The 26,650-nt window shown below is 39.6% G+C and overlaps 1 long non-coding RNA gene across 1 annotated transcript; it reads left to right on the top strand.

The window, feature by feature from the left end:
* Positions 1-1,994: 1,994 nt before the first annotated feature.
* On the top strand, positions 1,995-24,818 carry LOC146491555 (uncharacterized). The gene is made up of 2 exons (XR_014872405.1): positions 1,995-2,360; positions 16,784-24,818. It is a non-coding gene; the product is annotated as an uncharacterized LOC146491555 (long non-coding RNA).
* The last annotated feature ends 1,832 nt before the right edge of the window (positions 24,819-26,650 follow it).

Genomic DNA, 26,650 nt, shown 5'->3' with positions numbered 1-26,650 from the left:
GTTCCACGTGCATATTTGTCTGTAAGACAAATATGCACGTTTTAGTGGATAAAAAGATTAGTTTTTGGGAGTCACTCCTCTCTGGGACATGAGTGTACAAAAAAGGGCTTTACAGTCTCAGGATTGTGGGGTTTGTCTAAATCCACCTGCTGAAGAGAGCAAACAAAGAAGCAAAAAACAGGCTCAGGTGAGACTGCCATCCTGTATCTTACATCCAGTGAACAGATGTGGACGATTGATACAAATATCAATAATAATGATATAAACACTGGTATCGATATCAGATTGAAACTAGCACAATAGGGTTAATATTTTGTATTTATCCCCCAAGTTCAGTATGTAGCCTGCTGAAGAGTGTTAGTTCTAGTTTTTTTTTTTTTTTTTTTTTTTTTTTTGGAGGGGGGGTGGAAATGACAAAAAAACAAACAAAAAAACAACCCAACTCAGACATACACTATAAAAGATGTCTGAACCATTTTTTGTTGACTGTCACATCAATTCTTTTACAGCCTACAGCACATTTAAACAAGAGCTGACTCGAATAGTCCTTTAGAGACAGGTACATTTACATTATAGGCCTCCGCAAAAACAAAATAAAACAAAACAAAAAAGTTTCAAAATACACGAAAACATTAGTGGATCTATGGGGGGCAACTGATGTAGAGCCTTGACCCCCAACTCCCAACTTTTGTGTGCTTAAAATAGTAGTTTTTGTGGATATGCTGTGGATATTTTGTTGACTCCACTGACATACAGGGTGAGTTTCACTTATTTCTCTAAAGAGGTATGTGCCACCCTACCTTGACCCCCCCCCCCCCCCCCCCTCCACAGACACACATACACACTTGCTGGCCCCCATGTAAAAATTTCTAGCCACTGCACGAAAAGCTTAACTACTTATTGTAGAAAGTTAAAAGTTAAAAGAAAAATCTCAGTGATTTGAATTTGTAAATTGATGATGACTTGTGTCATAAATAAAGACACACCGCTGTCACCTACGTGCGGGTTAAAAACATCGGTATTGATCGGTATGATATTGAATCACTTTTAAAACACCTGGGGGTTAGACAAGAAAAGTGGTGACCAAAACAAGGGCGAGCTGAGCAGCCCTTTACGGAGACATGGCCTGCACCGTCACTCAAGATGACCACATGACCCCCCCCCCCCCCCCTCCAGAGATGAACGGAGCCCTTTGTGAGAGGACATCCCCCCCACCCCTCCCTCTATTTTCCCCCTCTCCCTGCGTGCTTATATGCGCATGCACCAATGGGTGGTAATAAGCCACAGATATATAGCTCCCACTGCACCCACTGGCTGGGTTTGGGCCTGTAAGCAGGTGAATTTCAGGCAGATTAGCGGCGCATGTCCCGCCTTAACCCCCAACATCGCCTCATAAGCTCCCCAAATCAAAGATGACGCAAAGACTTTTATTGCAAATGGGATTTAAGAGCAAATATAAGGCGGTCGAGTAGCTGTGTACTCCATGCCAGTGAACCACCACCACCACCACCGCCCCGATTCCTCCCTTCTTCTTCTTCTTCTCCTCCTCCTCATCCCAGCAGATTTAATTTGGACTGGGCTCAAAAATCGAGGGAGCCGCGTGGATTTGTTTACATTGAATGGGCAGGCTAGGGCCCAGAGCCGTGGGGGCCCCCTCCATTCATTAATATACAGTGAGGATTTCTGTCTAAATTACTGCTGCTCAGTCCACACCGCCGCACGCTTTGAAAGGGCGTCTCAGGCGGCCAGCGGCACAAACGTGACAGCACATATGCAGAGAAGACAAGACCGGAAAAAGAACAGAAGAAGAAGAAATATGTAACATACATAAAAGAGGAGTCAGGGAAAGAAAACAAACCCACTCCTCTCTGATATGTGATGTGTTTATTATTTATTTGCTTACTACAAAAAAAGGTCCCCCAAGTTCCCCTGCTGCGGATTGGGGGTGGGTGGGGTAGGGTAGTGGGGGGTGGTGGGGTTCATTTATTGTGTATGAAAAAAAGAAGGAAAGAAAGAAAGGAAAAAAGGGGGGGGGGGAGAGGAAAAAAATCATCCCCAAGTACAACAAGAGACGAACAGTTAGTGCTGATTTTCATTTGCATAAATTTTCATACATTTTGGTGAAAATAATAGCGGAGCCGAGCACAGCTCCTGCTCAGTCGAGGCAGAGGGAAGAAAATCTCAGGGAGCACCGAGTCGTAGGAAAAAGACACACAGATAACCGTTTCCAGGCTGCACGCGAGCAACGGTGAAGCTTATTTATTACCCCCCACCTCACACACACAACACCACCCAACACACACTCACACACACCGACACCGACCATCACCGGCACCAGCTCCACTTTTCTCGGACACGAGGTAAGTCAACAATCATCGATAACCTTTGCTTATTTATTTATTTGTTTGTTTATTTTTTGCGCACGAGGGATGTTTTGGAGTTTATCGCCTTCTTGTTCTTCTTCTCGCTCGTGGCTTGCTCTCTTTCCCCCACCTCCACCACCACCTTGTCTGTCCTTTAAACGACATTTCAGCCTGCACTCGTATCCTCCTCCTCTTCTTCTTCTTCTTCGTCTTCTTGCTTTTGGTTTCCTCTCTCCTGAATGCGTAAAAATCAATATGCTCGCCGCAGTTTGCACCCCAGTCATCCCGTCTCTTTCTTTCCTTTCCTTTCTTTTTCTCTTTTTTATTTTTATTTTTAAATTAAATATATATATAAATATCGGGCAGATGCTGTGCTGCTTTGTAGCGAATGTCCACCGGAGAAAAGTGCAATCAATCACATTTTTAAGCAGGGAGAGAGAGAGAGAGAGTGGAAACCCCTCAGTGGAATCCTCCAGAGAGTTCGCGTAGGCAAGTGCAGTATGAAAATGGGTTTTAATACGAATCGATCCTCCACTGCTGTGGAGTTTGTTTAAAGTTTAGGAGAGAGGAGAGAAAAAAGGCTTATAAATAGCGCGGATTTGAATGTGGATGACTTCAGATTTTGTCGTGTGTGTTTTGGTTTTTGGAGATCTTCCAGTGAGCGTCAAGAAAGGTTTTCTTTCTTTCTTTTCTTTTCTTTCTTTCTTTTTATTTATTTATTTATTTTTTAATAAAGGCAAAGAGAGGAGTGGGCACAGGAAATAAGTTTGTGTTATATTTTACAGTCGAAGTTGATTTGAGGAGCTGCTGAGTGTGACTTTTTTTCTTTTCTTTTTCTCACGGGTTAAAAAACCTCTTTCCCTTCATTGATTCAGGGGGCAGAGCATTTCTGAGCCCAGCGCTTGGTAGCCATGGTGAGCCCAATAAAAGAGGGGGAACACTGGTCGCATTAAGTTGTATGTTTGTGCACTGGAGTCGAGATGAAAAGGGGCTCGGTGTGTCCCGGGCCAGCAGCACCGGTGCTGCCCGCTCCAAGCGGAAGGAGAGGGGCAAACAAACCCGCTTGATTTGTCTGTTATTCCTTTTTAATTATCGCTTTCTAACGACGTTTTCTCATTTATGACTCATCTCAGATATGCGCAGAAGTTAACTTTAAATTAATTAGAACAAAAATCAACACCACATTCTTGACTCTTCATGATTTTTTTTAATGTAAATAATTTTTGTAATTTATTAAATAAATTCTCGTGTATTTGAGCTGCATTAAAGGCCTCTCCACCTCTCGGCGGTCCGGTCGGTGCTGAGGTGGAGGAAACGGTTTGCAAGTCGTTGTTGGCCTCGACGATTGAGAATGATGAAGCTGCCGCCAGGTGTCGCGCTCACTCATGGTGCAGCTTACACTGCAACCCCCCCCTCCAAAAAAACCCTGCATCTTTAATATTTGTGGGCTTTATTTGAATTATTTAAGAGTTTATTTCATAAAATCACAAACCTAGTTAGCTGATTTTACCCCCCACACACACTTTAAAAAAAGAAAAAGAAAAAAACAAGAAAATTGTAATTCTGCAAGAAAAAAATGGACCCTTTCACCCTCACCTTGCTGTGTGCCAGTGCATTTTTTCAGCCCACCCCCCCTTCTGTTTTTTAAAGTATGAGTGACTGAATGGCATGAAATGGGCTTTACGTACATGTACATTTTCTTGCAGTGCGCGTAGGTGCGTTCCCACTTTATGGCATGAATCGATGGCTGAACGGGGAAGATTGGCAATTAAGATATCGCCCGCCCACGGCAGGAAAAGTGACTGATTTCTGTGGGTCACTGCAACAAAGATGTGGTGCTCATTTTTGAAAAACAGGGGCTAACACACCATATTATATATATACTGAAATGAAACTATATATATATATATATATATATATATATATATATATATATATATATATATATATATATATATATATATATATATATATATATATATATATTCTAAATATGTCTTAGACCTCCGCGTAAAACTTCAGCTTTCTAAGGAATGCTGTTGTATCGATCCGGGACAGGAGCCTATCAGCGAGAGCGCAGTCCTGCACGGTTCATATGCATAGTGGTTCAGCCGCCATCTGCAGCCGCCTGAGCGATGAGTCTGAGCCATATGAAGCAGACGAGGACGCGGGGACATTAATAATTATTAGCAAAGTCAAAGGCTCTTTCTTGCAATTCATCCCTCCCCGTATTGCTCTACCGGCCATTTAGTATCCAGTCTTCATCATCCTCATCATCACCACAAGCAGCAGCAGCAGCAGCAGCAAAAGCACTGGGTGTTATCACTCTGCGTTATGCACCCGTTCTGACAGTGATGGTTATTGGTAGCAGGGAGCCAAGTTGCACAGATCGCCAGGAGCAACATTTTAAAGTTGATTTAATTCAGAGTATACTTGCTGCACCTGCACTACACAACAAAAAACACCAAATAAGTGTCACTCCGTCCCCCTCAAACCCCTCAGATATCCAGAGGTGGAGCCATTCAAATATCGTTAGTATCGATACCAACGTTGGTATTGGCATCAGATCACAGCGGTGCGGGTTCAGATTTTGCTCTTATCACCTAAGTTCAGTATGTAGCCCACTGAATTGTGTTAAATACATAATTATTTTGGAAACGTAAAAATCACAGTGACTTAGTGGTCATTGAAATGTGTTCAGAATTTAAAAATCATGACACATTGCTCTCTAAATAAGCTGCCTTTATAGGTAAAAGATATCGGTATTGGTATCGGCAATACTGTCCCTGTATTTACTTGGTATCAAGTTGATGTCAGAATTTGCAGTATCGCTGAGTTTGGTCACTGTGGCTCTATACTTTCTGCATCCGCGGTTTATTGGGGAGGCACTCCACCACTACAAGTTCCAACATTCAGATTATATTGATGCATTTCCCGCCATTTTAATTATGCTGCCATAAATTGCCTATGGGCACCCATAATTTATCCCCCACTAATCCCCACGCGACATACGTTGAGTGCGTCCCAAGTCGGGGGCCAAACGTTGATTTAAAGCCGAATCCAACTTGGAGCACTTAAATGATAATGTAGCTCCTGTACAGCTAATTAAATGGGCCACACTGAGTCTAAGCATTAAACATGCCTTCAATTTCAGACATGAATGGGGTTTTTTCCCTCCACACACACATACTTCAGCCATTCAAACGAGACAGAGGCTCTTTATTAATATTCTATTATTAAAGGCCACCGTAGAGTTATATTGCACTACACGGGGCTGGTAATTACCCTGTATTAGTCGGTGAAAGCACTATAGGCCTACAGCTTGCAAATAGGCCAACGCGGAGGTAAAGATTATATGTTTAGTGTTATCGCAGGACTCACTCAGTAGTGACGCTTGGTGCTCATTTCAAACAAGAGTCCTGGCTCAGGCGTTGCATCAGCAGGGCCGGGTATTGATTTCAGATTGGAAATCAGCAGGGATGTTATAATTTGGTGAAAAACAGAGATGGCTGTGCCTCTTTTTAAAAAAAGAGAGGATATAAATATATATATAAGTAATTCTTTCTGACAATGAATTAAAAAAATCACTTTCAATTAGACAAAAAATAACCAAGTTTTAAGTTGAGCAAGAGCAACAGATTGTAATTAAAATGATTTAATTTAAAAACAAAGGTCAAAAGTTGCACTGAGGCTGAGCGCATATGGAATAAGGTGAAGGCGGGCACATGTAGGAGGAAATAAAAGAGTGAGGAGGTGAGTGAGGGGTAAAGGTGTGTGTGTGCTCCAGCTTTGTCCCAGTCTATCCCCACACCTCACTGGGTGCCACACAGTCATCCATCCCCCTCTCCCTTTCCTGCACCACACATACAGATGTAAAGCACATCAGCATGGACACACATGCTTAACCCCCCCAACACACACACATACAAAAACACAGACACACACACACACACACACACACACACACACCCCACCTCTAGCAGCAACTGCATCAAAACAAACCCAGTTTTATTGTGTATGCAAATCAGTTTACGGACACGCTGCTATTTTTCTGTTCTATTAGCCTGTATTACACATGCTAATCAAGACTGATATTCTGTTATTAAGCAGAGTAATTAATAAATAAACCAAATCCGCTGCAAATCAACTCTACAGACTCGTACTTTGGCTCAGCGGCCTGGTTTGCAGCCGCTCTGCACGTCATTCCTGCTTTTTTTTTATGTTCCTCGTCTTCTTCTACTGCCTTTTTTGTTGTTGTTTTGTTTTTGTTTGTTAAACAGTGGCGGTCCCCGAGGATAGAAGAGGGGGGCTCGTGGCACCTCCCTGCCCAGGATTACATTAATCAAAGTATTTATTTCCCTCGGGGAGAGAGGCGCAAATCACTCCAAATCCCAGTAAAATTGGATAACAGAAGAACCGGCGCACCTAGGGTAACCCGCTCTGCCACTTTTTTGTGTGTGTGTGTTTGTCTTTGAGTGTTCATTTCACCAACTTAATGGATCTAGTTCTATCTAACTTTTTTTTTTGTGGAACAGCGTGGGGAAGAGCATGGTTGCGTGGAGGAGGAGGGGTGGGGGGTGCACAAAGCTAGAGGTATTGGGGTCTTTGAGAAGACAAACAACATAATTGGATGGAAGCAGGCGCTCAGGTAAAGAATAAAAACAACACTAACCACATCCCTGATAGGACTCACTCTGGATATAGAGCTGTACAAATAATAGCCATTCTCTTGATTCCCTGTCGAAGCTACTATAGGCATGCCTGGGTCCGAGCCAGCGGCGGGGAAAAAAACAGATCTTCCATCTGTGATGGACACGTTCTACCTCCAGCGCTAAAGCTGCCTGCTTTCTGCACGCTAAGTCTGGTCAATCCACTGCAAAACCCGCCAAATTCCCGATCCCGTCCTTGCGCTATTTGCTCAGTAATTACGTCTGATGTTTGGGTAAAGCCCGATGACTAATAAATCAGCAAATGTTTACAGCCAAGCTGCTGCTGATAAGGCAATAAATACAGCGCCCAATATGGTGCCTATTACAGGTAATGCAAATAAAATAATAGGGCTGTAATTTTTCCTTATGTGTTGTTGTGGCAGTGGCGCTGCCTCGTCTTTGATATTCATGAGGGAAATGGGGAGGAAATGTCGTCTCTTGGTCTTTATGGGAGCCACAGCGTAGTGCAAATCCAATGCTGTTGCCTTCATCCCAATCAGGGGATAAATAATGGCCTTGTTGTGTCACAGTGGAGCCTCTCGAATGCGTGCAAACACATTTCTGTGTTTGTAGACACATGCTCGCACACACACACATACTGTTGTTGCCATGCATGCTGTGTTGGTTGTGGGTATCAAGGGTAGTCCCCCCCCCCCCACACACACATCCCCAGGCAGGGCCCTTGCTCAGACCCAGGCCTCTCAGGGTGATCATGTGTATATGTGAACCAGCATTTTGTGGGTATTGTATTTTGCAGAGCAGAGAAAGCTGCACATTTTGGTTTCTTTTCCGCCCTTTGTATACGCATGCGCACATGTGAGCTTGTGCCTGGGTGCAGGTTTGACGCACATGTGCAGACAGACAGCGCAAACCTGCATCTGTCTGATGATGCATGATGCTTAGCAAATGAGCAGAAAATCTACAGCTCTAATGGGACCAGCACAGGTTGGATGGAGGGGAAGGTAAAGAATGTGTAATTGGAGTGGTGGAAATGCTAAAAGTAGTGTGCACAAGGCTGTTAATGCAGGCTGAATGCCAGAGTTGACTTTGTTGTAGCCCTTGGACCTGGACACCATGTGCTGCTAGAATATATATATATATATATATATATACTGTATATATATATATATATATATATATATATACAGTATATATATATATATATATATATATATATATATATATATATATATATATATATATATATATATATATACTGTATATATATATATATATATATATATATATATATATATATATATATATATATATATATATATACTGTATATATATATATATATATATATATATATATATATATATATATATATATATATATGAGTTTTGGCTTAAAAAACAAACAAAAAAACTGTTATCAACGTTTTAGCAATCAGGGGACAAAATTAAATCTGTTTATAAATAAATATTATTCAGACAGTTCTCAGTTTATCGTTCAGATTGTTTGAACTTTAAACATGAGCAACAGTCTTTAATTCTGAGAATAATGGCTCTAGTGTTCTTACTGCAAGTTGGTGATCTTTACTCTCTTGCACTGTTTTAATAATCTAAGGATTCTTTTTCTTGAACTGTCCTGGACTTGTATTTAAACATGCTCCACTGTGTTCATTTTTGTAAAATGTATTGACAAAAATAAGATTTTGTTTTTAATACTGCACATTGCTGTACGCTCTGATTGGACTTGTGAAAATATAAAGAAATTTGGTCACATTACAGATGATGTATGAGAGTCATTCAATTCCTACAACTAGCGATACTCCTTTTTATTGGGAACTATCAATTATGTGTCCGAATTTTAAAAAAATGTGACAGTAAAGACAAACTTCCTCCACTTACCAAGGATAATTATATTAGAAAGGTAGTTAAATGACACTAGCTGGTCATGGTGATGATTTCAAAGCACAATCTAACTGGCATATCTTGTAAAATGGCTTGTGGTCAAAAACTGAAACCTGTAAAAATCCAACAATGGCTCCTTTTATCCAAAACATGACAATAGTTTCAATAATTTAGCCATGTGAAGTTTCAGCCTACAGTTCCACAGGACTTCATTCATTATATGAAACTGGAAGTCTATTGGAAAATGCGAATAAAAAAAGTTAGTTGAGAAGTTGGCAGTGGCGCACCAAGGACAACATGATAGAGTAACCAAGACCCTCTAACCAACTTTATTAGTGTCAAATCAGTCCTAAAGTTAATCCTCTCAGGCTCAAATTAAACTTTTTGTTGCTAATGCACGACCAAGTCTTGCAGTGGTACTTCTGAGTAAAAAAAACCTCATAAAATATGTATGTGGGGTAATCAGGTTGTTAGTTTTTAACTGTTGCAAATCGGCAACGCCTGCCTTGAGAGGGTTAATACAGTTTGTCTCCTTGCATTATGATTTTACAGCTCTGGTCTAGGGAGCTAAGCTCTGATTAGTTTTAAAAGTGTGGTCACTGATTACCATATTGAAGTGAAATTATTGGTAGCAATGGCTTCCTGGAAGGGCATACTAAAACTAAATGCACTGCTGCATAGGCTCTTAAAAGCCTTCTATTTGTCACTTATTTGTCCTCAGCACAACACTTTGAACCTCCCCTGTTTTTGTTTTACATGTACTATATTGCACTGCATCTCCATCATACACAAACTGTATAAACATGTATGAGTGACTGAATGTGGCTAGCTACCTCCAGTTTCAAGGCGTTTACAATAATGATCAGTGACTCCCAACTTCAGAATGGGGCCTTGCTGTTGAGGGTCGGCGACTGTTGTTGATGATATGTGCTATTCAAACGCAAGCTTGTGTGGTCACATTCAACAGCCGGGAAGTCTTGATTCATGCGGGCATTATGCACGCTGGACGCTTATGGCACCTCTCTACGTTGCTGTGCAGTCGGGCCCATTTGTTTGGAAATGGGTTTACATACATCTTCTTCTCGATGGCTCTCCCTCTTCCCCTCCCTCAGCTTACAGCTCTTGCACACACACATTGGGTAAAGTGGAAGTCACAAACGTGCAAAAAATGAACCATAACAGGGTGTTTAGGTGGTGTAGTTCACTCTCTTTTGGCCATGCTGAAGGTGGTTAGCTATTGTAGGTGGCTTTGTTTAAGAAAATCTTATTATGCTTTTACATGAAGGATTAGGCATTTACAGCAATGATACCTAGAGTTGGAGATATTTTCATTTTGTAGGTTTTTTTTTTCCCAAGTGTATAACCATTCTAAAGTATATAACAATTTATTAACCCTACATATTTGGAAGCATTTGGCTTAAGAGTATATATGCAGAAGTTGTAAGGTTTTATGTTTTAGAGCTTTAGCTCTAGCTCTTGCCCCCATGGATGATCAGCTTTATCATTTAGCTCTGGCCCGAAAGATAAAATTAATGCTAGCAAAGTTAGCATTACAACATGGCAACAATCAGGATTTTACTGTTAGACGTCGATTTTTTTACTGACATAATTTCTAAAATATGTTATTTTCTCAAATCATAGTGCTAGAAAATGTATCTTTATGCTAAATGTAAACCAGCTCTTGCTTGAAGTTTTGGTATAAGTGTTGAATGGTAGCTAACTGAGTCTCAATCAAACCACAGTCTATAGAAAAAGTTGGAAAAAAGTGGAGCTGGAAAGCTGAAAGAAAACAATAAAAAGAAAGTAAAAATAGATGCAGCAAAATGTGTCAAATGAAGCGACATGTTATCTGTCGTTGCTGCTCTACAGTGAACAGTAGTACCAGTAACAACTAGATGGAGATAATTAGGAAGGGAGCGATTTAAGGGTTCAGGTAAAATGAATGAATATTCTGACCTGATTAAAAACTGTTCTAATATCTGTAATTAAAAAAAAAGAAAGAAATGTATACATGATATGTGCATAATATATATATATATAAATTTTTTGAGTGATCATGGTGGGTTGTCTGGACCAAAAATATGGACCTGACTATTTGTCCCAGTCCAGCCCCGCTCACAGTCCTGTCTTGGTGGTTGGTGAGCTCATAGATTGACTTCTGCACCTTGAGAAAATGTCTTTCCTGCTTTCTCTCTCCAATCTAAGACAGATATTTTTGCACTTCTATAACTGTGGCTACATTTCTCTATGAGTGTCCCATATGTGAATGGTCGTAATTAAGCGTACGGAGTCATGATGTGGTTTAGAGGAACTTGTTTATCCTTAAATTTGTTGTGTAGTCTGTAACGGTGGTAGAGTGTATAGTCTTATTAATCATATAGGATCGACTCTCTTAGCACTCTTTAAAATGTACATTTAATGGATATTTCAGGGCATTTTAGTTAAAATCCTCTGTTTTGTGAGTGCTAGTGCACATAAGTGACAATATGTATTCACTATCTCCTGTTTTCTTTTTTCTTTATTTTCATTGTATTCTTTTTAGATACATGATTTGAGCCAAATGAACCCCCTCCCTGTTAAATTTGTTTACCCATCCAGCCCATGAACTCAGGCTTTCATAGAGTTCACTGAAGGATTTGTACATATTAAGCAGCCTCCTGATTGGGTTGTTCGACAGAATCTCTCCCCGACCTTTTAACTCCTTAATGCAACAGTCTCGAGGAGAGACACCAGACGTGATTTCTGGAAGTGTTACAACTGCAAAAGCCTCAATAGGAGTATGATTGGCCACACTTAGACGCACACTCTCTCTTTCGCTGCTCCACGGAGCTGCTGCTAGCTTCCCCCTTTCACTTTTCCTCCCCATTTTCTCCCTCCCTTCTTTGTCCATAGCCTGGAGTGAGCGTTCAAGCCAGCAGCACCACAAAAGCGGCTTTGAGGAGATTGCACGCTGGCCGCCGACCCCTCTGAGCTCACACCCATCACACATTACTCACCAGCAGGCCTTAGTGCGGGCTGCAAACCAGGCTGGGAAATACTGCATGTCACTGAACTGGAGAGAAAGGAGGTTATACTTGGTTTTATCCTGCTAGACTCTTTAGTCTGTTTTCATTTCAGAGCTTGTTTTTTAATTTAGCTTACCTTGAGTGGGGATCTTTAGGCTGTATAAATGATGAGTAATTAGAGGAGAATTAAACAATGCAGCACAGAGCAAAGCACAATAGAACTTTGTTGCTCAACCACATTGGAAAATTGCCTCAGCATGGACTGTCAAGTCAAATATCCCTCTCAGCTCTTGGCTTTTGGTCGTGCACTGTCAGTTTGTCGTTCCAGGAAGTGATGTCGGCTGCGTGTGAACATGTGTATTGAATATGTGACTCTCTATTTGCTGTGCAGCAGACTTTTTTCCCCTTTACCCCCAAAAGAAAAAATGAATAACAGAATAGCATGGTTTGCTTTCAGCCAAGCAGAAACAAGTTGGATCTGTTTTTCGGGGAGTTTCAGCTCTGATTATAAATAGTTTTCACACAGACTGAAAGGTAGTGTTAACTTCAGCGTGTCAAGTGTCATCAATTTAGGTCAAAAACCACCGTTCTTCACAACATATGGCATCACATGTGCTCATATTACTATATATTGCCACTGAAGATGTCTTCACTGTCAAAACAGAAGAAATGACAGAAAGCTCGAGGTTTTCCTACTTCTTTGTCTGAGCTTCAGGTAAAGCAAGGTGTCATGTGAAATGAAAGTACATCTGCATCTCTTGAGACTGAAACCTTCATGTTGTAGGTGTGAGGTGGAAGCTAGATGTAGGCTGATCGATGCAAGTATCGATAGTATCGATACTGGTATCGGTATTAGATCGATACTGGAGCGATTACTGGGAAGTTAAGAACATAGCCAACTGAATTCTGAAAAATTCATTATGACACACTGCTCTCCCATATGTAACCTGCCTTAATAGGATCAAAGTATCGGTATCAGTATTGGTATCAGCAGTATTGGACCTGTATTTACTTGGTATCAGATTGCTAGTGGAACACATCGCCCTGCTTTTAGATTTCCCGCTGTGGGTGATGTATATGTCGTAAACCTCTCTCGAACTCCACTTTAACCTATATTCCTCCCACCTGTGTGCCCTCCTCCGCCTCCAGCGACACCTCTGAACGACACTGTTACGTAACGCCGCTCAGAGTCTTCAATGCTGATAAAACTGCACCCACAGGAGCCCGTGTCACACCTCAGATCAATCCTCTCATTTCTAAATGCCATTTGTATGCAAAATATTTGATTCAGTGGCTGATCCCGGCCTTTTCTTCCTTATACCCTGCAAGTACAAGCCAGTTGGACTTAAATTAAGAAAATGCCACTGACAATAAAGCAGCTTTGGTGAAAACCAGGGGAAAGTGTATTCATCTCAGCTTCATTTCCATCTTTCATGGCTTGCAGTTCTGCTGCATCTCTGTGCTGCACTTTCCAGAAACAACCTGCCAATCAAACTGTGTAGGTGGCACTGTTTTGTTCTTTTACATACATTTTATTTTCTGTCGAGCTCCTTAGCCACATCGAGATGCCCAGTAGTTCTTTAAAATCAAACATGTTTCCGGGAAAGAGCTGACAACACAAAGTATGGAGTGGTGTTTGCAAACTTATATTATAGACCAGGCAGCACAAGCGAGTCATGTTTGCATAGATTAAACTAGAAATAGAAAACACAGGAAGATGCCACAGAGTGCCACTTCAGGCCTTAAAATTGACATGAGAGGTGCTTTTGGTGTGTTTAGAGGAGCCAGCCATCGTACAAGTATTATCGAGTGGATACATTTCCAGAAACATCCCCACATAAGACTGAAAAGAAGAAGTACACAAAATAATCTCAAAGTTAGTGGGAATGAAGAAAGATCCCAACTGATTCTGGAAGGACTGAAGGTGCCCACCCCACAGCGTGAGCACCTTCAGATATTTATTTTATACTGAAAGTCAACTGAAGTCCAGATTAAAAGCTTGCTTCTGCAACTGAAATGTGTATTGTTGTTTTTTTGCCACTTATCAGTCAAAATCTTGGGTTATTATCTAAAAATTTGACTTAATGACTCAAAATTTAACATTACTACCTCAAATTCTTTAATTAGTTTCTCCAAAGTTCCGAAGTTGAGTTAGCGAGTTGAAATTTTGAGATAATAACCCCAGATTTTGACTTTTGGATGGCAAAAATTGTTCTTTTTTTCAGTGGTGGAAACAATCTTTTGGAGATCCTTTGTTTGTTTTTTTCTGATGGTGTGGGGCGTCAACTGTTTTCTGTTTGCCAGAAAAAAAGTTTACGAATCACAGAATTAGCTCAACAATGAATCTTTTCTAACGGACTGCTTACTTCTAAGAAGGCTTTTCTTTAATTTTTTAAGGAGAAGAGGCGTCTCCTGTTAGACTTTAGAGCAGCTTACTTTTATTCTTGGGGACAAGAATGTTTACCTTGAGCTAGATGTTTACTGGGTGGCACTCTCTGGGAGGTTTCGAGCGTCATTTTATTCCTGTTCGGTTGCTTATTAAGCACTGTGTGATGTGAAGACTGCAGACTGTGTTTATAATATTGACAGGATGGCTGTCAAATACCCATCTTCACATTTCTTGTGTCTGAATGTTTGAAGCATTATTTAGTTTGTGTTTTTGATGTAAAAAAGAAGCCGATGGTGCACAAATTTTATCTAAACAAGTACGAGTAGCCTAAAAGTAATTCAGTCATTTTTATCTGAATGGAAGTAAATAGACAACAGCATGCAATGAGGTACGACAGTATTTTACAGGGTTTTGATTGTAAAGCACTTTGTGGCTTTATGTCTGTGAAAGTGGTTTTATAAATTAACTTTACTTACTTTTTTACTTTTGAAGGGTAAGTTCACTGTTTGAGTAAAGTTTTTAAATGATAAAATAAAAATAAAAATAAATAAATTTCTTAAAAACAAAGATGAAATTCAGCCTGGATGGAGTGTTTTTTTAACGTTCACCTGAAAGGACAGACAGACAAAAAATATATTTACATATGTGAAATCAAAAAACAAGCCGAAGATTTACTAACTGATGTGCTGATTTCTAAAAGTATTTTGAATTTGCTAAAATTATTATTTTTGAGTTACAAAGAGCTGTTTTCTGTAAAAGTCTGCATTTTTGGATTCATCTTCTACTTACATATGTTTAAACGTCAGGCAGGCTGAAGGTTAAAGACCTGAATTCATAGCACTGGGAAGAAGAAGAGTACAGAAAGACAAAGTATCCACAAATGCTACAACACATACCTTCCTTCCCCTTGATATGAAGTATCCCCACATTAAATCAGTTTACACTGTAATATCTAATTATGTCTGTATCTTCTTGTATTACAAAGCAAAAGTTGAGCAGTGTATCTGTACAAATAGACACTCAACATCAGGTGCTAACAATCAAGCGTCTCCGGCACTGACCAATCAGAGGAGAGCAGCTCAGGTCACAGTCCTTTTTATGAAGAGCTTTAAAATTTAATAAATAAAGTTGTATTTAAATCTAAACAAGTAACTTAAATTTAATGAAAAAAATTGTAGGAGCACATTTTTAAACCCCCCACAACCTCAGTAAAATACGTCAGATAAATACAATAAATACAGAGAAAAAGACTCAAATAATGTGCTGAATATGAGATATTGAAAAAGTGTACAGTGAGCCGCACAAAAGATGAGATAAAATAAAATTATTAAAGATTATATGGAAGAAATTCAGTCTTTTAGTCCTTAGCAGTACGTTATTTTCAATGTTTTCTGTGTAAAATCAACTAAAAAGTAACCATATTATGGTTAAAAAACACAAACTGAAAACCAAAAGTTATTGTTAAAAACAAACAGACATTGTAGCAAACTAAAATAAAAGCTAGACTTTAATGTGAAAGTAACAAAAATAAAACAATACCGATTTTGATGTGTTTCTTTGTTGAGTCTCAGATGTTTGAATTAAAGTTCATCCGCCTTCAAAAAGTGTTGATTGTTTTAATTTCTTAAGTTTTTCCCCTGATAAAAATTGCCAATAGGATAAAGAATGAAAAAGTAGACTAAAACTAATGATTTGAGAACAATAGAACTTATGTCATTTGCTTTTCTGCTTCACAAGAGACCTACAGTGTATTGTACAATATATTTTTTATATTTTACATGTTTGAAATAAAACATTTAATCACTAAAAGGAGCAAACCTGATCTGAAAGTTAAGCTGAACTGAAAAAAAGAAAAAAAGAAAAAAAAAGTTAAACTAATTAAAAATAAAACAAATGAAAAACAAATGTATCAGATATTAATTTATTCAATAAATTAATATCTGATACATAATTAAATGTCGGTACCACACTGTAAAAAAACACTCAGTTGCATTCACATGTTTGCAAAGTCAAATGATGTCAAAAAGTTCTCAAAATAAAGCACACACAGTGAATAAATGCCCCTGTAAGTGTTAGATTATTTTATATTATATAATCTAATTATTATTATCCATGCATCAGTGTGTAAGCAGCATTTCTACCTTGCTGAAAATGACCTTTTGGGGGGTTTAACTCTTAAGAGAGGATCATATTCTAAAACGACTTTATTACTTAGGTAACTCAAATTAATATATGTTAAAAAACAGAGTAAAATCATGATATTGGAAATTTAGTGAAGAATTGGTGTAAAGTAGCACAAAATCAAAAAGCTGAAGTACAATGAAACAGCTCTTCTTAGCTCATTTCACTGCATTTTTTCTATTGTCTTCAGTTTTAATAAATTTCTTTGCATTTATGTATTTATTTTTTACAGTGTGTCCATCTGATTCTAATGTCTGCTTTTTTCTTTGTCTCTTTCAGGAGCACCACACTCCCCTGGTGCACACACACACTCATATATACTCAAACACACACACCAAACTTTGGTCACCCCTCCTTGCCCCCCTGTCCCCCCCTTCATTCTCACCCCTGATGCAACACCTCTGGAGGTAAGGGTTGCATGTGTGTGTGTGTGTGTGTGTGTGTGCTTGCACTGTCTCTCTCTCTCCCCCACCCAGCGAAAGCGGACACGTCGTCTCCCCAGCTTCCGTTTTCCTCTGCACGCCTGCTGCTGGAGTATTCACGCTTCAGGCTGTTTTCTTTGAGAGAGGGAGAGAGGAAGACAGAGTATAAAAATATGCAAATGGTATTGTTGAAGCGCAGAATGAAGGAGGGCGGGGGTGCTCCTTTTACACCCCCTCACCTCCCCTGTCGCCACTGCTGCCACTGCTGCCACTGCTGCTGCCACCGTCACCACTTCCACCTCCATCCATCCATCTATCCATCCGTGTAGAGAGAGGGGGAGAGGGGACATTCAGGTGGCACAGCAGGGGCAGGTTATTAAAAATATACTTAAAGGCCACCATTATCTCTATCGGTTCAGGCTTTTTCCTCCAAAATCCAGCGGTAGACCGACGGATATATCAGAGAAAGAAGGAAGGAAATGTGCAGCTATTTAGATAATGAACTACAAAAGAAGTACATATGTAAACCCCCCAACACAAGGAGGGAGGGGCAGGGACTTCACATTACACTGTATATAATATATGCATATGACTAAACAGAAGCAGCAATAGGCGTACACATAAATCTCACTCAAACTGAAGCGATGGAGGGCTACAAGCTGTGGCCTAATTGCAGGGCTGTGCACACCACCCACACAGGTGTTTTTACTGTGTGGAAGTTAAAGGTGTTTAAAGGGTCATTACGGCGTTTACTGCAGTAACTGCAGCGACTGCAGCAAATGACGGTTGCAAGTTTGCAAGTGGAGGAAGGGCTTCTGCTCAGAACATCCCTGCCTGAATCATTTACTTAATGGGAGTGCTGTTTTGCTGATGATTTGCTATATTATCCACTGTTTACACATGATAAATAATACTTATGGAGCTTGGCTGTATTTGTACTATTAGCATGGATGCATACCGAGACTGCAGTTCCTCCAATGGACACTCGAGGCTGGATCTGAACATGAGACTCCCAAGTTAAAATTTTCATCTTTATATTAGGTTTAAACATGTTTAGCTTTTCATGACTATGCATTGGGTGACTTCTAATACAGCTCACCCATTATAGTCTAAAGATATGCATTATTAGAGGCATAGCTGCTAATAATGCATATCTTTAGCTAATATAAATGCCATTTGTGGCAGTTAACTAACTTTTCATTCTCTTTAGTGTGTGATATAACAAAAACATAAGATCTCTGACAGGTATGCCAAGCATCAGTGGCAAAAAGTTCCTCTAATGGCCACTTGAGGCTGGCTCTAAACGTGAGTCAACCCCCATAGACTCCCATGTTAAACAGCCAAACGTCACATTAGAAATAAACATGTTTACAGCCCAGTCCAATTAATGGTTTTGCTCTTTATTATGATTTAGCTCTCGTCGACAACTGTACAGGAGGTGACCTTTAATTTAAGTTATAATAAGGCCTATTTATTGAGGGTTTACTGAGGGTGTGGCCACTTTGACTGACAGGGTGGGAGCAGAATGAGCCACTAGGAGTCACCCAGCAGGTTTTTTGACCATGAAAACATTTTAAAGTAACATTACAACAAATAATGTCTCAATTCCCAGTTAACTGTACTAATAGACTGTTTAAGAAGTCTGTGCCCTAGTTTTGGATCCACCTGACCTAGCACTTGTCCCACTTTAGACATAATGCTGAAATCAAACCTCCAAATGAATAGGTGACATTATAATGGCTTAATATGACGCGCAGGTTGGAGAAGATGCTTAGTTGTCTTTTTTCCACGATAAAGGTGGAGAAGAATGAACACAACGCTTTTCTAGCCCACTAATAGAAAAGCAGAGGCTAAAGCAGACATGCACAGGAAGCACACACACCCAACCAGAGACACTGAGAGGGAGTACGAGTGTAGCCCCGTGAAAGTGGGAAGCCCATTTGTAAAGCCCTCACGCTCTCAGGAAGACTTTTTGAAGTGATTATGAAGACAGTTCAGATCAAAGGATTTGACAAGTCTGAGTGCGCGCCAAATACGAGGCCGGGTAATCACGCTGAAGCCCCTCCATACAAGATGGCAGTGGTCCCCCCAGCTGCTTTGCAAATGTAATGCGACACTTGCGGATAAACAGATTATGAAGAAATGGAGGGGTTGGGGGCGGGGGCGAAGGGGACCGAAAAGAAAAAAAATGACTTCACAACTTGTAGAAATTAGAGGAGGGGAAATAGTTTATTTAATGAACTCTGGGGATGGGCAGTGTCAAAGAAATGATGATTAATTCTGGAGCACTGATACAGGTCTAAACGATATAATTTGGGAATATTAGCGGGAACATTAGATGATGAGGCAGTATTTCTCGTGCAAGTATCTCAGACTCGAGGCTCCAGAGACTGTTTTTTTTTTCTCTCCTTCCTTTCTCTTTCCCTTCACTAGTTATTATAGATTAATCCATAATCCTCACCACCTAAAGACATTTTTGTCAGTAAAGCTCAGGGATAGAGCCGGTAGATTTTTTTATTTTTTGGGGGGGAATATATCTCTGCTCCTGCTCATTTCCCCTCAGCATGATGTCACATTGTCACATCTACTGAAAATACTCCATCGCCAGCTCCTCTCAGATATACCGTTTCATTTCGGTAGAGCTAAGGTGGGACTTATCAGTTTATGTAACCGGAAATTTTCTACATCATGTACACGATTCCCATTTATTCAACATCATGTCAAGTTGAATGTGATGTTCGGCGCTCACAGTAAGACAGAAACGCTCATAATGTGTTGATGTGAATCGTTTTTTTCCTGCTTTTTTTTCTTCTTTTCTTTTATGAATGAGCTCAAGTAGCAGAGTATTGTAAGCTCTGCAGCCGTGCTGTAATGTCAGATAATGCACTTCTCACTGTACACGAAGGGATTTTTGTGCCTGTTCTTCATGCAGTGTTTTAATTCCAAACTCCATTGAAAAAACAATCGATTTTATTGCTGATTTGTTCGCTGTGTCTGTGCAGCATTTCAAAGCTGTGGAGCAGAGCCGGATAAAGTGATAGCTATCTTGATTGCAGAAAGTGCTACAAAGCAATTTGATGTATAACAATGCTGTCACAGTGAAAACATGCGTCTTCAAATGTGGGTTATTAACCATTAAAGAAAAAAAAAAGAAACACTGGAAAAATGCTTATTTTCTTAGCACACAAAAATCTGTATTTGCAATGTCTCTTTGCTTTAAGCTGTGCAATAAAAACAGATCAACAGAAGGTGTGCTCTCTGCCTGTTTTGTCCTCCAAGTATCTTAGGCATTAGTCAGCTTTTAGGTTAAAAACAAAGCTCTTTACTTTCATTGGACAGGGCGATTAAAGCACCCTGAAGAGCCTCACTCATCACCGAGTGTCCATTTGTCCAGTCAGAAGAGGGTGTGCTTCTTTCTTTCTTTCTTCTCTGTATATGTGTGTGTGTGTGTGTGTTCTGAATGACCCTTGTGGTGGGATAAACGTCTCTTTGAGAGCGCAGGGACAGATGGACAGACAGAGGGACTCAGCGACAGACACAGAGGACTGAGGCTCCAGTGTTGGCGCTGCCACGTGGCCTGAATCCCCTTTCATCTCCACAACTCGTCCATTTCCTGCCCCTTCACTCTAAACATACATACAAAACCGTGATGCTGCACGCAGTGACGGATAGATGGATGGGTTTCAGGAAAGGGCTGGTGATTTGAGGTGTCACAGGGAACAATGCCAGCTACGTTCAAACACCTCCTGGTTTTATTTAGATATAAATATTTTTGGTTTTGGTTTATTTGCAAATAAAAAAAAATGCCAAAAAGCTGACAAGAGCATAGAGAGAGAGACAGAGGCAGAAATACAAAAAGAAACCCCATGGAGCTGATAAAAATATCTCGCCCCAAAAGAGAAAAGAGGGAAAAAGAAACAAGTTCACCAGCAGAGACACAGGTGAATTTGTCACAGAAGTAAAAAAAGAGAAAAAAAAGAAAAAAAAAAAAGCCCAATGCAGTATTATGAAGTCTGTTTCTGCAAATAGAAGAGGCTAAGCGCCATTAGTAATCACTACAGTCTGACACAAACGATTACAATTGAAACAAATTAAGTCTAACATATGCACTCTAAATGTAGCCTGTTAAAAGTTAATTCATATAAAAGTCTAAATGCATCACATAACCCAGTGATTCCCAAACTGGGTAAAACTACTGGTGGTAGGGTACTTCTGCAGTTTCCACGTGGAAGGATTAGCTGTCTAATCTGAATAAAGGAACAAATAAATAAAAACATAATTACATAAAGAAAAAAACAAATATTTATGTTTGCTTTGAGCAGAAAAAACACAAAGACTGAAAGAAAAAATATGAAATATTTGTGGTATTTGAATTAATAGTATAGGTAAAGGTAACCTGTTTAAATTAATTATTATTAGCTAACATTATTGTGAAATGTTCAAAATGAAATGACAGTAAATACAAACAGCTAAAATGTAGTTCAACAGCTGAATTGAATGGCTGACAATAATATATAAAAACTCAGAAATTAGTAATTAATAGGTACCAGTAAACAGCTGAAAATGATTCTCTAACAGTATAAAAATGCAAAATTAGCTGTTGCCAATAATGCACAATAAACAACCCAAAAAGCTATTTGATCAGACTAAGTTTTGACTTGCAGCTGAAATTGCTAGCTTAAGGCGTGAATAAACAGTTGGAAATTGTATGAACAAACAAATGAAATGATTAGTTTCACATATTAGATAAACGACTGAAATAGTGGGATAAAATTAATAATAAAAACCTGGAAATTATTAGATTAAGGTACAGATAAACAGCTGGAAACTGTTATCTAACTGTATAGATATGCTAATTTAGCAGTTTGCTAAAAAAAGCTAGCTAAAGTTAAGAGGAAAATGTTAGAAATTATTAGGTAAAAGTAAGCTAGGACTTGCAGTAAAATTGCTATTGAATACATAGTTGAAAATTATATGGATAAATCAAATTCTGCTGTTGAAACAGTTGCCTAAGGTTATAAAGAAAAATTAGCAACTGAAGGTATGGATAAGCTATTGTAAGCTATTGTAGGTCAAACTACAGTTAGGCAAATTCAACCACTAGCTAAAAATAAAAGATTAACTGAAAAACTAACTAATTTTTTTTTTTTTTTTTAAAGTTAGCAAATAGCTAAAACTCTTGGGCTTTCATATTGTTCAAAAGTTATCTAGGTCATAGGGGAAAAATGTCTACTCATTGCTCTGAACTCTGTCAAAGTAAAGTAAAGTAAATCTCCTTGTAGTTGTTTTGGTAGTATTCAGATTGTCGCCTGTAGTTTGCATAGAAGACACTGATTTATCTGCAAACACCTGCTACCTACAGAGTGGCAAAAGCGAACTTTGATGACAACATTCTCTGTTCAAGACACACTTTGGTAAATTTTTACCACCGCTCATAGAATAAATTGTGAGAGCATGCAGAAAAATTTGCAAATCAGCATCTTTCATGTAAAGCAGAGGCGACTACGGCAATCTGCTGTCATGATCAAAAGGATCACAAGGAAGTTTTTGCCAGCAAGTCAGGAAATTTTCTTCCCTTGCGACCGGTGGCTGTCAGATAGTCACTTAGTGCTCTCATTAACTTAAAGGGTTAATAGTGTTGCACATCTGAAATGACTGACAAGTTATTGTCATGTGACTGAAAAATCTCAACAGATAAACTTGCAACAGATAAAACTGCAATTTAAACACTTAAAAATTGTGTGGATAAAGACAAGTATTAGGTAATCATAATGAGTAAACAGTTGAAAAAGCGGCAATCTTGCCAAAATTATCAGTCAAAATGACGCTAACCCTAACTAACTTTAGCTTTAGCTAAATGTATCAAATAATTAATAAAAGTGGTTACTAAAAGTAATGAGTAGTTTTTAAATATAGTATTAATTAAAAGCAGCAGATCAGTGGATGACATAGTAATGCAGTGGTTGAGATACTACCATGCTAACATAACTGATATGTAACTGAGTGAGCTAAAAGTAGTTCTGATCCAGTTTCAAATTAGCTGAGAGGTGCTGTTAATAAAGCTGTTCTTGGGACAGTGACTATGGTACTAACATGTCCTCCAGTATACTCACAGAAGTGGTGGACCTGCAGCACAGCTGCAACTTCCTCTTCCCCGCTGGCTCAATGTGTCAGCAAGAGATGTCAATGTGATTGGTCAGTACTGAGGGCAGACGGCTATTGATTGGGTGGTCATTAGGAGAAAACGGCCCGGCGGGAGTATCAGGCCTGACACCGTTAACACCCAACTCCGCCGTGTCGACCGCTCTTTAACGAATGGCCATCAACTGACTGGGACCCGGCCATTGACCCGCGGGCTTCCTGCAATCCCTTACTGCCAGGCTGGAGTGTGAGTAAAGGGCTGTGGTGTGTGGTAGTATCGATCCCTGGATGAGACACTGAGGCCGTGGAGGGAAACTGTATCGGAGACAAGTTTACAATCAGAGTGAGAGTGATTTTTAGTTATCAGAGTGGAGCCTAGCAACATGAAAAAAGGACACAATCCAAGAAAATTAGGAAACTAGGAATACTACTACTACTGATACTCTGACTCTGTTTGTTAGTACATATATAGATTTAAGTATTTGTACTAACTGCAAACAGTTTGACCTGTTTTTCCCTCTGAATAAATGAAGAAAGAGCAAATTTTTTTTCTCACACAAGGAAAAACAGGAGAAATGCACTTTAGTTGATCATATGTTTACATGTCTAATAAACAGCAGTAAAGTTTAAGATGAATACATGCAAACATTTACCGTCTGTGTATTCATGATTACATTTGCCACATTCATTTTGGGATAAAAGCACTCAGTAACTGTAACCATTAAAATCTAAGCTTTAAAAGTGTAAAGCTTAACTGTGTCAAAACAGAGCAAATACTGGGTTAATAGTAGATGGTGCTCGTGATAAGAAACCCTCGTTTGGGCTCAGAATAACCGTACTTTTAGATTTTAGATTGACCTGATATTAAAAATATATTTCCTTTGCATTAGGGAATCTGCTATAAAGTGTCACTCTTTGTACTTACAGCTTGATTATGTGGTGGATATGCTGATTCCTAATCAGTCTTCACCATCAGGCGACCAAAACTGACCTCAGACAAGCATCAGCTGTGACTGCCTTCAAGATGAAAACATACATTTTTTTCTGTTGTAAAGCGCTTTGGTTTTAGATGTGCTATATGAATAAAATTCACTTACTTAAATACCAGGAAATGTCCTGAGGGCCACCTGGAGATATGACACGTTAGCATGACGGCAGTAAAACGGGACTACACATGTAAATTAGCGGTTCTGCTATAATCTGGCATGTTTGCATTTCATATTTTTGGTATACTGGTGTCCATTAATGTGCCTTTTTCCTGCCAAATTAAAAAAAGAGAAAAAAGTAAAGTTGAAATCCCTTCACAGTGCTGTCAAAACTGAGTTTGGGTTTCATCTGGTAGCAGCAGAACATGGTTTGCAGCTCTTATCAATTCAAAAAGTTTCTTTTTTTAAACATCTCTCGGGTAGCTTGAATATTTTGTCACATCTTTTGTAGAGAAGCTTGATTTTTCTAACAATCCCAGCATGCGTTCTCATGCTGAACAGGTGTTTTTTTTTCTGTTTTTCTGTGAAATGTCTTGAACCTGTAGCTTCTCCCTGCACTGTGAAATCAGGGCCTGGATACACGATACACACTGACACCAAATTTGGCCGCTTTGTGTTGCAGCTTCTACTCTGAGCAGACGGCGAACGGACTCGCGCTCAGTGCTGCGTGCGGCGTTAGCACGGGAGTGTAGCTCAGGTATTCGACCGTTTGGCTGATCAGATGTCTTCATAGCGAGAGTTGGCAGAGGGAAAAGTCAACAACAGCGGATTGGTTCAGCACCGCCGTGCCTTCGGGGATGCCTGCACATAAATCTGTGTGAGTGTGTGAGTGTGTAAGGGGGGAATGCAAGGAAAGGATGCAAGCGGGCTTCCAGTGTATGACAGCTATATCCTCTTTGACTCAGTGAAATATCATTAGCTGCACTTATCAGATTAGTTTGAGAAAGGGATTAGCGTGCTGCGACTGAGCGTGTGCACTCTGGTTTATTCTACTTTTGTCTGCAGAAATTACCAAAAAGAAAATTTGAAGAAAAAAAATAATAACGTGATGCATGAACAAAGAAGCTTATTTTGATGAAATCTGGCGAGTCTGGTATGAGATGGCAATCACAAAGTGAACTGTCAGGGCTGAGGAAATATTTCCTGACACTGGGGAAGTGAGGGACGAAAATAGCAAATAACCGCACAATGAAGACAGGCTGCGATGTCTGTGTGCGTTTGACTGGCTGTGTGTGCGCGTCAGTTTGAGTGTGTCAGGCTGTGATCAGAAAGTGAATGAGCCATTTCACTGGCTGCTCTTCTCCCCCTCCTTCCCTTTCCCTCTCTCTCCCTCTCTCTCTCTGTCTCTCTGAGGGGAAGCCTGAGCTGTGGACAGCAGTGGAAATGAGCTCGGCCGTGCAGTAAGTGTGGCGACCTCGTGGCTAACCCCACACTGTTTCCACCGCTCTCTCCACTAAATGATGCCTACTGTATCCTGCCCAGGATGAGGAGGAGGAGGAGGATGGAGCCTAAACTCAGACAGTCTAACCCCCCCCTTCCCTTCCTTCCTCCTAGTGTGCGCTCATCAGCCCGTCTGGCGGACTAAAGCAGCACAGACATGTGCTATTTCTATCTAAGGGACATTTTGGCTTCTCACTCGTGACGAAGCCAAATTATTTGACGAAGCAGGACATGCTGATTCATGTTAGAACTTGCAGCAGCAACAAAATTTATTATATACCATATATCTCATTTTAAGGATTGTTATGTTTAGATTTCCCTCCAATGATGACAGGGTGGAAGTGAGCAGGGCCCAGTTGGGAAATGGTGATGTCATATGCTTCTGAGCACCAATCAGAATTAAGCAAATTCCTTAATAAGCAATACAAAAAAAAACGAGAAGTGGTTTATGTTTGTAAAATGATCGGGACTATATGGATACTATATGGCTGAAACTGCCAAAATAAAGACATAACAACATAATTAAAAATAATTATTTAAACATAAATAAATTAATAAACAAATGATGTGCAACTTTTTATGCTGTGTATTGGTTAAACTTTGGAGTTTTCTGTTTTATTTTTCTTCTAAATTTATTGCATTTATTTAGTTTTTATTAAATGTTGAATTATCCTGTAATTCTCTCCTTATTTGCTTTAAAAATACATATATTATTCTTTATTAATTAATTACACTTAACAGGTGTTGCTGTTTTTTTTTTTTTTTTGCTGCTTTGAGGCATCGTAAACCTACACAGGTTTGTTTGTTAAGCACATTGAGTTGACATATATAAGGAAATACATTATATAAATAAAAATGCCATTACCACTGATTCACGCTTAAATCTATGTATTTATTTGTGAATTTATTTGTGTTCTATTTTCTAGTTGAGCTGCTCCTAAATAGCACACAAACACTGTGGCCTGCTACATTATGGCAACCTGTTATACTTGGCACATGTTTTTATGATAAAAATGGGTCATTTTAGCCCACTGCTAACTAGTTGCTAAACCACACTAGGGAAATAGTATGTGAAAGCCAAAATTATTGCAACCATGTGCAATAAACTCTGGATTTTGGAGACCAGGTGTGTGTCAGTCGTCTTCTTCAGACCGGCT

Source organism: Neolamprologus multifasciatus, chromosome 23 (genome assembly GCF_963576455.1).
Source record: "Neolamprologus multifasciatus chromosome 23, fNeoMul1.2, whole genome shotgun sequence".
In the NCBI taxonomy this organism is placed as follows: domain Eukaryota; kingdom Metazoa; phylum Chordata; class Actinopteri; order Cichliformes; family Cichlidae; genus Neolamprologus; species Neolamprologus multifasciatus.
The sequence above is the reverse complement of the archived record's forward strand: the minus strand, read 5'-3'. Positions and strand labels throughout refer to the sequence as shown.